Source organism: Conger conger, chromosome 17 (assembly GCF_963514075.1).
Source record: "Conger conger chromosome 17, fConCon1.1, whole genome shotgun sequence".
Classification (NCBI taxonomy): Eukaryota; Metazoa; Chordata; class Actinopteri; order Anguilliformes; family Congridae; genus Conger; species Conger conger.
The window spans coordinates 35,223,162-35,235,405 of record NC_083776.1 but is presented as its reverse complement, the minus strand read 5'-3'; positions in this window follow the sequence as shown (position 1 = coordinate 35,235,405).

Genomic DNA, 12,244 nt, shown 5'->3' with positions numbered 1-12,244 from the left:
AAACACGCATACATCAATAGGCTGCAAGAATGGACATCACTCAAAGAACTATTCACGTCACCTGTAGAATGGTGGGAAATGGTCAAGGCATGCACTAAGGGATATTTCATCACAGCATGATGCAGGCAGGCACAGAAAAGGAAGGAACAAACAAAATAACTGCACAACACACTCCAACGATTAGCAGCACTACAGGCTCAGGGATTCCACGTAGCACAAGAAATCATAAAGGCCAAACACAACCTCTCAGCACTATGCACTATACAGCACTTATATCAAAACGAAAAGGAGGAGGAGGAGGAGCTCACCCACGTGGTGAAAGGCCTGAACACCGGCAAAACCCCGGGTCCCGACGGGCTCCCGGCCGAGTACTACCAAACCTTTTGGGAACACCTCAAGGTAGATTTAACATCGGTGCTCTCCGCGGTGTACAGTGAGGGCCGGTTGGCCCCCTCGATGACAGAGAGCATCATCACCCTTATTTACAAGGGCAAGGGTGATGAACGTAGCCTGAAAAACTGGAGGCCTATTATCTCTTGGCGAAGGCCCTCATGTACAGGCTCCAGGAGACTACCCCTCAGGTTGTGGGTCCGGACCAGGCTTGCGGCATGTCCTGGCACACATATTGTCTGTTGTCATGTTTAAATGTAACCCTGTTGTACTGTCTGATGTCTGAAATGTAAATAATTGTATCGAAAAGTAAAACTCAAATAAAAGAACGTTGTCTTTGTGTCCTTTCAAACTCAAATCGCTTGAGTACAGAACCAAAAGAACAAAAACATGTGCCACTGTCCAATGAATTGTGGTGCTCACTGTAACTTGGCAATCCTGCTTCATGATAGGCTACTGACACAGACATGTAAGGGAAATGTGGGGTATAGTGTGCTCTGGGTATCAAGTGAATTTGCAGATTGTATTGCACTGATTTAGCCTGTGGTGTGTCTGAAATATCGCCGTACGTAATGATTTTGTATGCTAGCCTTCTTTCTTTGCAATGCGCTGCTTAACTGTCTGGATAAGACATGAGAAGCAAAGCAGGGTAATAACTAAACGATAGCACTGTATGCGATGTGTTGAACATTGCCTGTCCAAAAGCATAGTGAAAAAAAGCTTACAACAGCTGGTATTTCCAGGCGGTCTCCCATCCAAGTACTAACCAGGCCCGACCCAGCTTACAAGATCGGGCGTATTCAGAGTGGTATGGCCGTAAGGGATTGAAGTGCTGCAAAATTACACATTTATACAGCTAGGAGCGATAGCAGGCTGTGAAATGTGATTCTGGGGAGCTCCGTGGTCCGTTTTCATGTGAAAGCAAACACCACTACAGCAAGAATAAGTTGCAGTGATGAACTTGGAGATGGGTTTTACACAATTTGTCCCTCATTGTTGTTTGTTCAGAAGCAGCAAACTCATTGATAAATGAGTCTTTTCACCGTTTGATCAGGGGAGAGTGCGAATGCAGTCCCCCACTAGCAGACATTATGCAGTCACGCACACACACTCACACACCCTGAAGCATATACAGTGCAGTCCGTAATATATACACATCCAGTGACACTTTTTGTTGTTGTTTTTGCTCTGTACTCCAGCACACAAACTGTTGAGATAAACAATCACTGTGTGGTTAAAGTGCACACTTTCAGCTTTGATTTGAGGGTTTTCACAATCATATTGGGTGACAGTGTAGGAATTACAGGGCATAATCGCTCTCTTACCGAACACACACTCGCAGGGAAGGCAGACCAAGTTGCATATCACTCAGGCTGTCTCCGCCCCATGTTTGATAAACTGCATTCTCTCAAGCTCACCCGCGGGCTGGAGTTGGAAGCTGTATATGGCCCCAGTGTTAATGAAGCAGAACAGCCATAAGGTCTGCTGGAGTATCTGATTCGTTAATTTTAATGCTCTGTGTGATATGGCTGATCCAGTGTCTACTGGGGCCTATAAGTCACAATCTCAGTCTCACTTCTTTTTTTACACTTTGTGAGCAGAATTCTTATTTTTATGTAAAGAGAAGCAAATCGACTTTGAAATGGCTCAATATAGTGCAAATATGACCTTTGAACTGAATGAGCAACACTAGTGCTTTTAAATCACAGAGCTGCTTGGAAATTTGCATTGCACAACAGAGCCCTCTAGTGGAGAACTGAGACTAAAACGTGGTGAAATATATCCTTGTGCCACGAAATATTGGTATCATATTAGGACTATTTAATATAGTTTCAGCAAGAAATCTGCACATTAGTTGACTGATTATGCTGTGTGTATGTGCATGTGTGTGTATGTGTTTACTTGTGCATCCATTAATGTGTATGTAAATGTATTTTTGTGCTCTTGGGTTAGCCGTGTATTTGTGCTGCATTTATGTCTGTGTTTTATGAATATCTTTGTTGTATTGGTGTTATACAAATGTTCCATACTGTACCTATACAGATTATGTATGTGCTTGTGCCTGTAGTGTATGTGTTTGTGTTGTGTTTACCTGTATGTACTTGTAGGTGTCTGTAGTGTATGTGCCTGTTCTATGTAGCTGTATGTGTCTGTAGTGGGCTTGTTGTATGTACCTGTGTGTGTGTGAGTCTGTAGTGTATGTGCCTGTTCTATGTAGCTGTATGTGTCTGTAGTGGGCTTGTTGTATGTACCTGTGTGTGTGTGAGTCTGTAGTGTATGTGCCTGTTCTATGTAGCTGTATGTGTCTGTAGTGGGCTTGTTGTATGTACCTGTGTGTGTGAGTCTGTAGTGTATGTGCCAGTTCTATGTAGCTGTATGTGTATGTGTCTGTAGTGAAAGGCTGATGACATGGCACATTCCCTTTACCCAAGGTCGATATGCAACCCTCATCAGCGCATACACACTGACCCTGGATGCCAGTGAAGATGCAAAGATCTGCTTCTACAGACTCCATCATCCAGAAGACATCACCCAGTGACAAGCTTTTGCTACTGGGAGACTTCAATGCTCGTGTGTGTTCAGACTGTGGGCTCTAGGAAGGCATACTAGGCAAACATGGCGTCGGCAACCTAACGTCTAACCGGAGCACCGTCTTATCATTACCAACACCTTATTCCAGTTAAAAAACAAACTGAAGACCTCAAGATGGTACTCTCATCAAGGATCAACAACAAATAACAGAACGATGGGCGGAACACTTAAATCAGTATCCTAAATCAGAGCAACCCTAAGCTCCCATTCTGGAACAACTCCCCAGTTTCCCTTCTGTTCCCCAACTTGATGAAACACCTACATTTCATGCAAGTCTGCAAGGCCATCAAAGGTACCTGTATGTGTGTGTGTCTGTATGTGTATGAGTCTGTAGTGCGTGTGGTTATTGTATGTGTCTGTATGTGTGTGAGTCTGTAGTGTGTGGTTATTGTATGTGTCTGTATGTGTATGAGTCGGTAGTGTATGTGGTTATTGTATGTGTCTGTATGTGTATGAGTCTGTAGTGTGTGTGGTTATTGTATGTGTCTGTATGTGTATGAGTCTGTAGTGTGTGGTTATTGTATGTGTCTGTATGTGTATGAGTCGGTCGTGTATGTGGTTATTTTATGTGTCTGTATGTGTATGACTCTGTAGTGTGTGTGTAGCAGTTCTCAGCGTCTCCTCTGTCCTCAGGTGCGGTGAGGAAGGGCGTGTTGGACAGGAAGCCGTCGGAGCTGGAGGAGCTGGAGGAGCTGGAGGAGCTGGAGGAGCTGCAGTCCATGGCGCGGGAGGAGGGAGAGGGCATGGAGACCACAGAGACAGAGTCTGTGTCCTCCTCCAGCACCCCCCTGCCCTCCTCGGAGCAGCTCCTCACCTCCCCGGACCCCAAGCAGGGTGCAAACCACACCCCTGCCACCTCCGGTCACCTGCCACTGATGCCCTTTGCTGGACTCAGGCATTAACCAGGGGCAGATATTTGACTGGTGCAGTATGGCTCAAGTCAGATATAATCTTTCTCAGGGCTTACTATGTTCCTGTAGGGCTGGTGTGTGTGCAGGCTTTTCATTTCCACCAGTTACCCAGCCTCAGTAATCAGCTGTCCACACTAGTGCTGATTCACTGGAGAACTGGAACGGAGAGAAATTATTACTGTAGGGACACAGGAATGCGGTCATACATAAGCTTATCAGTATGTTTAGCAAAGCTTATCAGTATGTTTAGCAGTCAAATAAGGCTAATAGAATACTTAAGAGCAGAAGTTGGCATGAATTCTAGAAACAAATATAGACCTCTTTTCCCACCCCAAATGAACTATGTACTGACTTTTTGTATTAACAGGAGTACTGAATAAGCCAGTGTTTGAGTGTGAATCCTTAAGCTGCCTGGACTGATGCTGCGTCTCTGTGTCTCTGGGCTGTTTATTGCGCTGCTGTGCAGAGCTCTATGTATGGCAGGTGGAGCCCAGTAAAGAGGAGCACATGAGCAGCCTTCTGCACGAGACTGAGGCCACTAATGCTGTCCTTATGGAGCAGATCACGGTACCTACAGGAATCCATAAGCACAGAAGCATCAGAGTGCATGCATTGTGTGCACATACAAATAAATAAATTACCTATACTTAAAGGCACAAAAAGAGTGCATCCAGGGACACACATCACCACACACACTCCCACATTACACATATCACAGCTATCAAACTCGTGCTGGAAGACACTTCACACATTTCTAATTGCAGGATATGTATTCCAGCAAATGTACTATATTTCTTACTCACTGAAAACTAGACTGTAAAATTTTCAAGCAATATTTTAAGTACCAGCCAGCAGCTTTGACAAATGTGGTTTTCTATCTTCAGATAGCGCTGTCTCCAGTAACACTGCCGTTGGTGTGTAAATGGCAAGCAAGAGCAAAAAGAGGATGAATGAACTGGGGAGCGGGGGCAGGATGGAAGAGAGGGAGAGGGTAAGGGTATAGGATGGTCTGATGAATGAAGGAGAGAGATTGTGGGGGTGTAGGATGGGTGGATGAATGAAATCGGGAGAGGGAGAGAATGGGGCATGGGATGGATAGATAAATGAAGGAGAGAGAGGGTGGGGCCATAGGATGGACAGATGAATGGAGGAGTGCAGGGTGGTTGAGTCGGGGCACAGGATGGACAGATGAATGGAGGAGAGCAGGGTGGTTCAGTCGGGGCACAGGATGGACAGATGGATGGAGGAGAGAATGGTGGTTCAGTCGGGGCACAGGATGGACAGATGGATAGAGGAGTGCAGGGTGGTTCAGTCGGGGCACAGGATGGACAGATGAGTGGAGGAGTGCAGGGCGGTTCAGTAGGGGCACAGGATGGACAGATGAGTGGAGGAGTGCAGGGTGGTTCAGTCGGGGCACAGGATGGACAGATGAGTGGAGGAGTGCAGGGTGGTTCAGTCGGGGCACAGGATGGACAGATGGATGGAGGAGAGAATGGTGGTTCAGTCGGGGCACAGGATGGACAGATGGATAGAGGAGTGCAGGGTGGTTCAGTCGGGGCACAGGATGGACAGATGAGTGGAGGAGTGCAGGGCGGTTCAGTAGGGGCACAGGATGGACAGATGAGTGGAGGAGTGCAGGGTGGTTCAGTAGGGGCACAGGATGGACAGATGAGTGGAGGAGTGCAGGGCGGTTCAGTAGGGGCACAGGATGGACAGATGAGTGGAGGAGTGCAGGGCGGTTCAGTCGGGGCACAGGATGGACAGATGAGTGGAGGAGTGCAGGGTGGTTCAGTCGGGGCACAGGATGGACAGATGAGTGGAGGAGTGCAGGGCGGTTCAGTGACCGTGCTGTGCGGGGCCCACAGCTGCTGAAGAGCGAGGTGCGGAGGCTGGAGAGGAACCACGAGAGGGAGAAGTCCGTGGCCAACCTGGAGTACCTGCAGAACGTGCTGCTGCTCTTCATCCTCCTCACGTCCGGCAGAGAGAGGCAGGCCCTGCTGCCCATCATCCACACCATGCTGCAGCTCAACCCCGAGGAGAAGAGCAGGCTGGCTCAGGGTATGCTCCTCTCTCTCACTATCTGACCATTCTCCCTCTCCGGGCTCATCCCATACTTATTATTCTACACATTTTTCTTCTCCTTGCTCCTGACCAGGAAATCGATCGAGGTCCTGCATCTTTAAGGACATTCCAACCTGTTAAATGTTTGTTATAATAGATGTTAGGTACTCCCAATCTTGCCTTTGAGCAAGGAAACATGAGCGCATCCTTATTAGTTTTTTTTTACAATTGCTAACAAGCGTTTACCTATACTTAAGATACTTTTTCTAAACTCTCAACACAACACAATTAGCCAAATAGTAAATTTTTTGCTCAAAACCACATTTTGTTCATTAAATACCAACTGTACATTTCAAAATGCAAAACAACTTTCTCTACATACACTAACTATCAAAACACGGCAAACCCGACCCAATATCAAATAATTCTGTCAAAACACTAGCACATGTTTTCTATCTAAGAGGAACATATAGTCAATCACAACTTTCAAAATACTAACAGTTGATGGTATTATAAAAACTGCATTACTTTTCATGTTTCAGTTCTACCTGCATACAATAGACAATATGAAATCCATTGTTTTTTATAATTCAGTTAACCACTCTACATTTTTTGGTTGAGTGTCAAATGAGTGCATTTTTAGCAACATACTATCTAAAAGTGAATGAGTCATCTTTACTTTATAGGATGTACAGTAGAAAAAAATATTAAGTGACAAAATTGCTGCAGTAAAAGCTTCATTAGCAACATGAAATTGCTGCCAGTGAACAACAACATGGCCTTTGGTTCCAAATGTGTAAAAATAAAACACACAATTACAGTAAAAAAGACAAAAAAAAACAAAAAAAATGCACAGTCCTGTTCTAATCTATATCTTCAGCATTTGGCCGCATGTTCTCATCTACATCACATCGTATGTCTTCTCTCGCTATGCACCTTGGACAGAAACGCTTGGCATGCCTTAGCCACTCCTGGCTGAGAGGTCTCTGCAGCCGGCATCCATTGCACCAATCCAGGAGGGACATTTGGTCATGTGGCCGATCATACACTTTCCATACAATTTTTTGAGAAACAAATTCCTCGATGGGGTTGAGGAAAGGCGAGTAGGGGGAGAGGAAAAGGGAAACCATTCTTGGATGGGCTGCACACCAGTTTGTGATTGTGTGTGAATGGTGGAATGCTACATTGTCCCATACAATCACAAATGTCCTCATGTTTCCTCCAACCTGTTCCCTTTCTGCTTCTGGCAGCAGTTGTTAGTGGAGGTTGTCTAAAAACAAAAGAAGGCACTCAGTGTTGTAGGGACCAATCTGGCATTTCTGCAGGACCAAACCAGCACTCGAGATTGCAGCACACATTGTGATATTTGCTCCTCTCTGGCCAGGCACATCAACGGTGGCCCTTTTCCCGATGACGCTTCTTCCCTGCCGATTTCATGTGGGGTCTGATTAGCCTCCAACTCCATGACTCTCTGAAAGAAATCAGACAGTATGTGTAAATGGTTTTCAGTAAGTCCTACTGTATGTACTGTAATCCATGTTTACATGAAGAGTAGCATTGTGTAAACCTCACTACAGAACAAGGCATATTGGATAGACACATACCTGGACGTGTTGGTGCCGGAGTTCCTTTACCCGCTCACTGTTCCTTTCAAAAGAAGAGGCAGAGTCAGAGTAATCAGTCAGGCTGATGCTTTCCACATTGTGAAATACCAGGTTGTCCTCTTCAATTCTGGTCTGGATTTCTCTCAGTTTTATTGCATTGTCAGCAATGACCAATCCTACAATGGCATGCTCTTGGTCTTCACTGAGGGAGGGAGGCGTTGCGTCCTGAAGAGGAACAAAAATGCAACATTTGTATTTGCATTGGGACAGTTACTGTGGGACATAGCAACAGTAATGATAGAATAAGCCATTGTGAAATGCATAATTAGAAATGTTTTTCTGTATCCACATTGAACAAAATCAATCCAAAAAGTCCCCTTTTTACTGTGTATGTCTAGGTAATGTAAAGAACTTCAACACCTGGCTATGTCACCGATTGAGATCAGCTGTGGTTGGTCTATTTTAAACAACTTTCAGAAAATCAACTGTTTCTCAATGTTTCAATGATCTGTTCATTCAAAAATGCTTATCAGCTGTTTCAATATAGCTTTTCAGCTGTTGTTGTTGCAGAAGTAGAGACTTTATACATTTAATGTTTTGAACATTAGGTTTTCATTTCTGGCATGCTGTGTGCAAGCATTTGTAAATAAGACAAGAAAGTCCCCTAATTTTGGTATTGGGTAAGCTTGTATGTAAAAAAGTTTAAGCATTTTAGAAACATGTTAATTGACTGCATATTCTGTGAAAACAACATGAATTGTGTTCATGATATAGTCCACAACAGACGGATGTTGTGCTAATTGTGTTTAGAATTTGGAAAATGTGACTACAGATTGGACAAAAGGATGTTAGTGATTGTAAGAAACTGTAAAGTATTTTTTTGGACTGTGAGACGTATAAATGATTGACCTGTGGATCCACCTCTCCTCATCTGCCACACACTGATGTTTTGAGGACTATTTGCATTTACTGCCATTTGCCTAATTCACGTTTTCTCAATTTCCCTGTCTCCTGATGGGTGGAGCTACAAATAGAAAATATGAAAGAGAAAAATAAGCCCTCTATCTCTCTGACCCTGTCTCTCTCCATCCCTCCCCGTCTCCCCCTCTCTCTCCCTCCCCCATCGATCCATCCATCATTCCATATTTCCCCCCTCCCCTCTCCCCCCATCTTTCCCTCCCTTACATTCGGCCTGTTTCCGACCCTCACCAGGGCCTCTGGTCTCATCTCAGTCTCGGACACACAGAGCTGCATGGCTGCAAAATCCAGTCACTAGCTCCCCAAATCTACATGGGGAGGCCTGTAGCGTAGCGATTGAGGAACATGGCTGGTACCCGCAAGGTCAGTGGTTCGATCCCCGGTGTAGCCACAATAAAATCCACACAGATGTTGGGCCCTGTAATGTTCATACGTTAGTGATGTAAAACAGCCCTTGGAATTGATGCATATGGTTTTACATGTTCTGTGGCAGCGGTACGTTCTGTCACTGATCCCGGTGGTGACAACGGCGGCCATTTTTGGAATGTTATCTGCATAGATTCCATCTAGCTGGCACCGTCGGTATAGCAACGAACACTGTATCAGCTGTTTAGAACCTTAAGTACATGACCTGGATCAATTTTTGCAACCCGGATCTAATTTGTTCACCGAAGTAAGGATTAGGTTATTTTTAAATCTTCATCTTCACATATTCTAGCTTGCAGGTAGCGTCGGGATAGCAATGGTCGCTGTCGTAGAACAGTAACTACGTCACAGAGGCCAGTACAACTGATTTAGAATGGTAGATACGTCACCTGCATCATCTTTGCAGGCCGGATCAAATATGTTGTGACAACATCACTCTCCCAAGAATCTACACGACATGCTGCATACCACCTTGTATGTTACATGTTACATAGTCATCACAGTTTAAAACCTGATGAAAAGCTCCACTACTAACAGTATGAAGTTGTACTCCTCAATCCAATTACTTTTTTGCTGGGCGTACAAATAATTGTTATACAGTTTAAAAACCTGAAGAAAATATCCTAAGTGTGCAACACTTTTTCTTGCTGTCCAGTATGTGACCAGTGCCAGGGTTTGTGCGTGGACACACTGAAGTCATTTCCACTTTGTGCATAAATCCAGCGCACCACAATGCCAATAACATCCTTATGAAACAATGTACTGATAGGGAATCCAGATTTAGGAAATGGCCGTGTGATGTAGTCATGACTGTGTGTGCTAACGCTGTGTCCTCCCACCAAAGGAGAGGAGGGGGTGGCAGCTGGGTCCCGTGGGTCGGGCTGGACCTCCTACCCGCACAGCTGGTCAGGGATCCGGTGATGACGGGCAGAACCGGCCCGGTCCAGGTCCACACAGAGTCCACTTACGACAGACCTCCCTGAAACTCCCCTCCGCTTCATAAGCACATCAACCTCACACTGCACGCCTTTCGCTTTCTCCAGATCTATATTTTAGATAAACCAGATTTAGTTTTTTGGGAAAGAGGCTTTTTGTATACTTTAACCTTCATTTTCATGGCCTGCTGCCACACGGTCATATTTGTTTCTGTGACTTAGTCAGTTACTAATTCTTGGCCTTTACCTTAGGCCATGTATTGCACTGTTTTCGTCTCTCTTTTTTGTTTTTGTTTGTTTGGACCCGTGTTACTAGCTGCACTAGCTCAAATAATTCCATGTTATTTTAACTTTTTGACCACTGTGACAAATTTAGTCCTGGTGAGCGTACCTGCACATGTATGCACTCATGGTTTCCCAAGCACATCTTACTGTAGTGTTCATTAGCAATTCCCAAATAGACACAGAGTAATTTAAGATGTGTGTGGAAGTGAGGATGTTCTCTGATATTTACATCATGTTCAGGACTGGGTCCCCCTGATGGAATTGCAGCCTATGCAGTTATGTGTCAGAGGTCTCCCTTTTTTGGCGCCTGTTGATGATGTCACTGCAGTGTATCCCTTGACCCCATGCTCATGAATTAATAGCGGCATAAAAGTCAGGGTTCTGGAAAGGGTAACAGACCTGTAACAGTGAAGACTGGCATGTGTTTATGCGAATGAATGGAATAACAGGGAATGTCTCCAAGACTTGGTTCAAGATAAAATCTGTCTGTGCTTTCACACTGCCATTCCAAAAAAAAAAATTTGACTTGCCAACTGAAAATGGGCAATTATCAGAACAAGAATAAGCTAACTTTTGATTTGACCAAACCCAGACTCTCTGTTGAAGTCCCTATATACAGCTATGTAACCAGGGCAACTGCTTAAAGTACTGATGGAATATTAATGATAAAGACTCCGATACTGAACTAAGACCGGAAGTAGTTGAATGTAAAGTTAATTACTTAAATGTGTGTTCAATCATGAGTTTAATATTGGGATACTTAATTCACATGAACATTTTAATTTTATTCAGTTTTACACACTGGAGGGTTTAGTTTTTATTGTTTTCATGTACCCAATGAGTTAAGTACTTGAGCTAATTCAGTTTCACATTTACTTCAAATCAGGGGTCACTTTGATAAATGTTTGCTAAGGAAGAAATAGAAAAGCTAATGAAAAAGTGCTATCCTTATCTATGATGACGAGCCAGTGTGTGAACTGTCAATGGCAAAATAAAAATCTGTTTTAAAGTTATTGTCTAGGTGCTGTTGCTTAATTATGACAGGAACCTTAGCAGTGTCTTCCGTGTAATCCAATTGGACCAGCAATGCCATTGGGCTGGAGAAGAAGGTCCTACTAGGCCTGAAAGATGAAGAAGACAAATATAGCAGATTTGCATCATTAGTATCAACACTACAGATGAAGCTACCATGTCAAGAATGAATTGGTCATTCTATCACTGGAATTGGTGTACATTACTATGTGCGTGATAATTAGCATTAGCATAAGGTTTTTACTTTTACATAAGGAGTTTACTCACTAATGAAGTCCACCCAACGTCGTTTTCAAGTGGAATATGAGTGGCCGCAAGTCTAATGCCAGCACAACTGGCTTTCAACTTCATTCTTATAGATGTGGAAGACGAAGACATCATAAAAGTAGTATATATTGAATATTGTAGTACAATGAAATGCTTCCAATGCAACAGGACACAGACTACACAGCTGTGTAATGACTTTAGGGATGCCTATATGGTATGTAAAGAATGTACTTTATCATGGAATCAACGGAATCCATATCTAAATTCCGCTAAACGGACGATAGCCTGTTTGTGAGAAAATTGACCAAACATAGGTTCTACTCAATCAGAACACTGACTCCACATTCCACACATTTATCTGGGTGGAGGTACCCACACCAAACAATGTAAACATTAATTTCGGAACTTTGGCGCACTTATTCTGTATGTATTTATACTGCCATAAGCCATAGCCATTATGACAGTCGGAAATATTCATAAAATGATTGATACTTTGCCACGGGTGTGTACCAATTGCTAGCTGACCATGGCACTGGGTCTCTTGACTACCTCAGCCAAATCCATTGTAGTGAAAGGTACTCTGTTGTCATAAAAAAAAAATAATAATAAAAACACATTGCCCATATTGAAGCCATTTACAGTTAGCAACTTGCAATCAGTAAAATACGTTTTTATTTGTTCATTTAATCTTCACACACCTACTTAAACATTCATGCACGTGTACAGTAATTACGTCAATATCATGCTTGAGTATGATACGGTG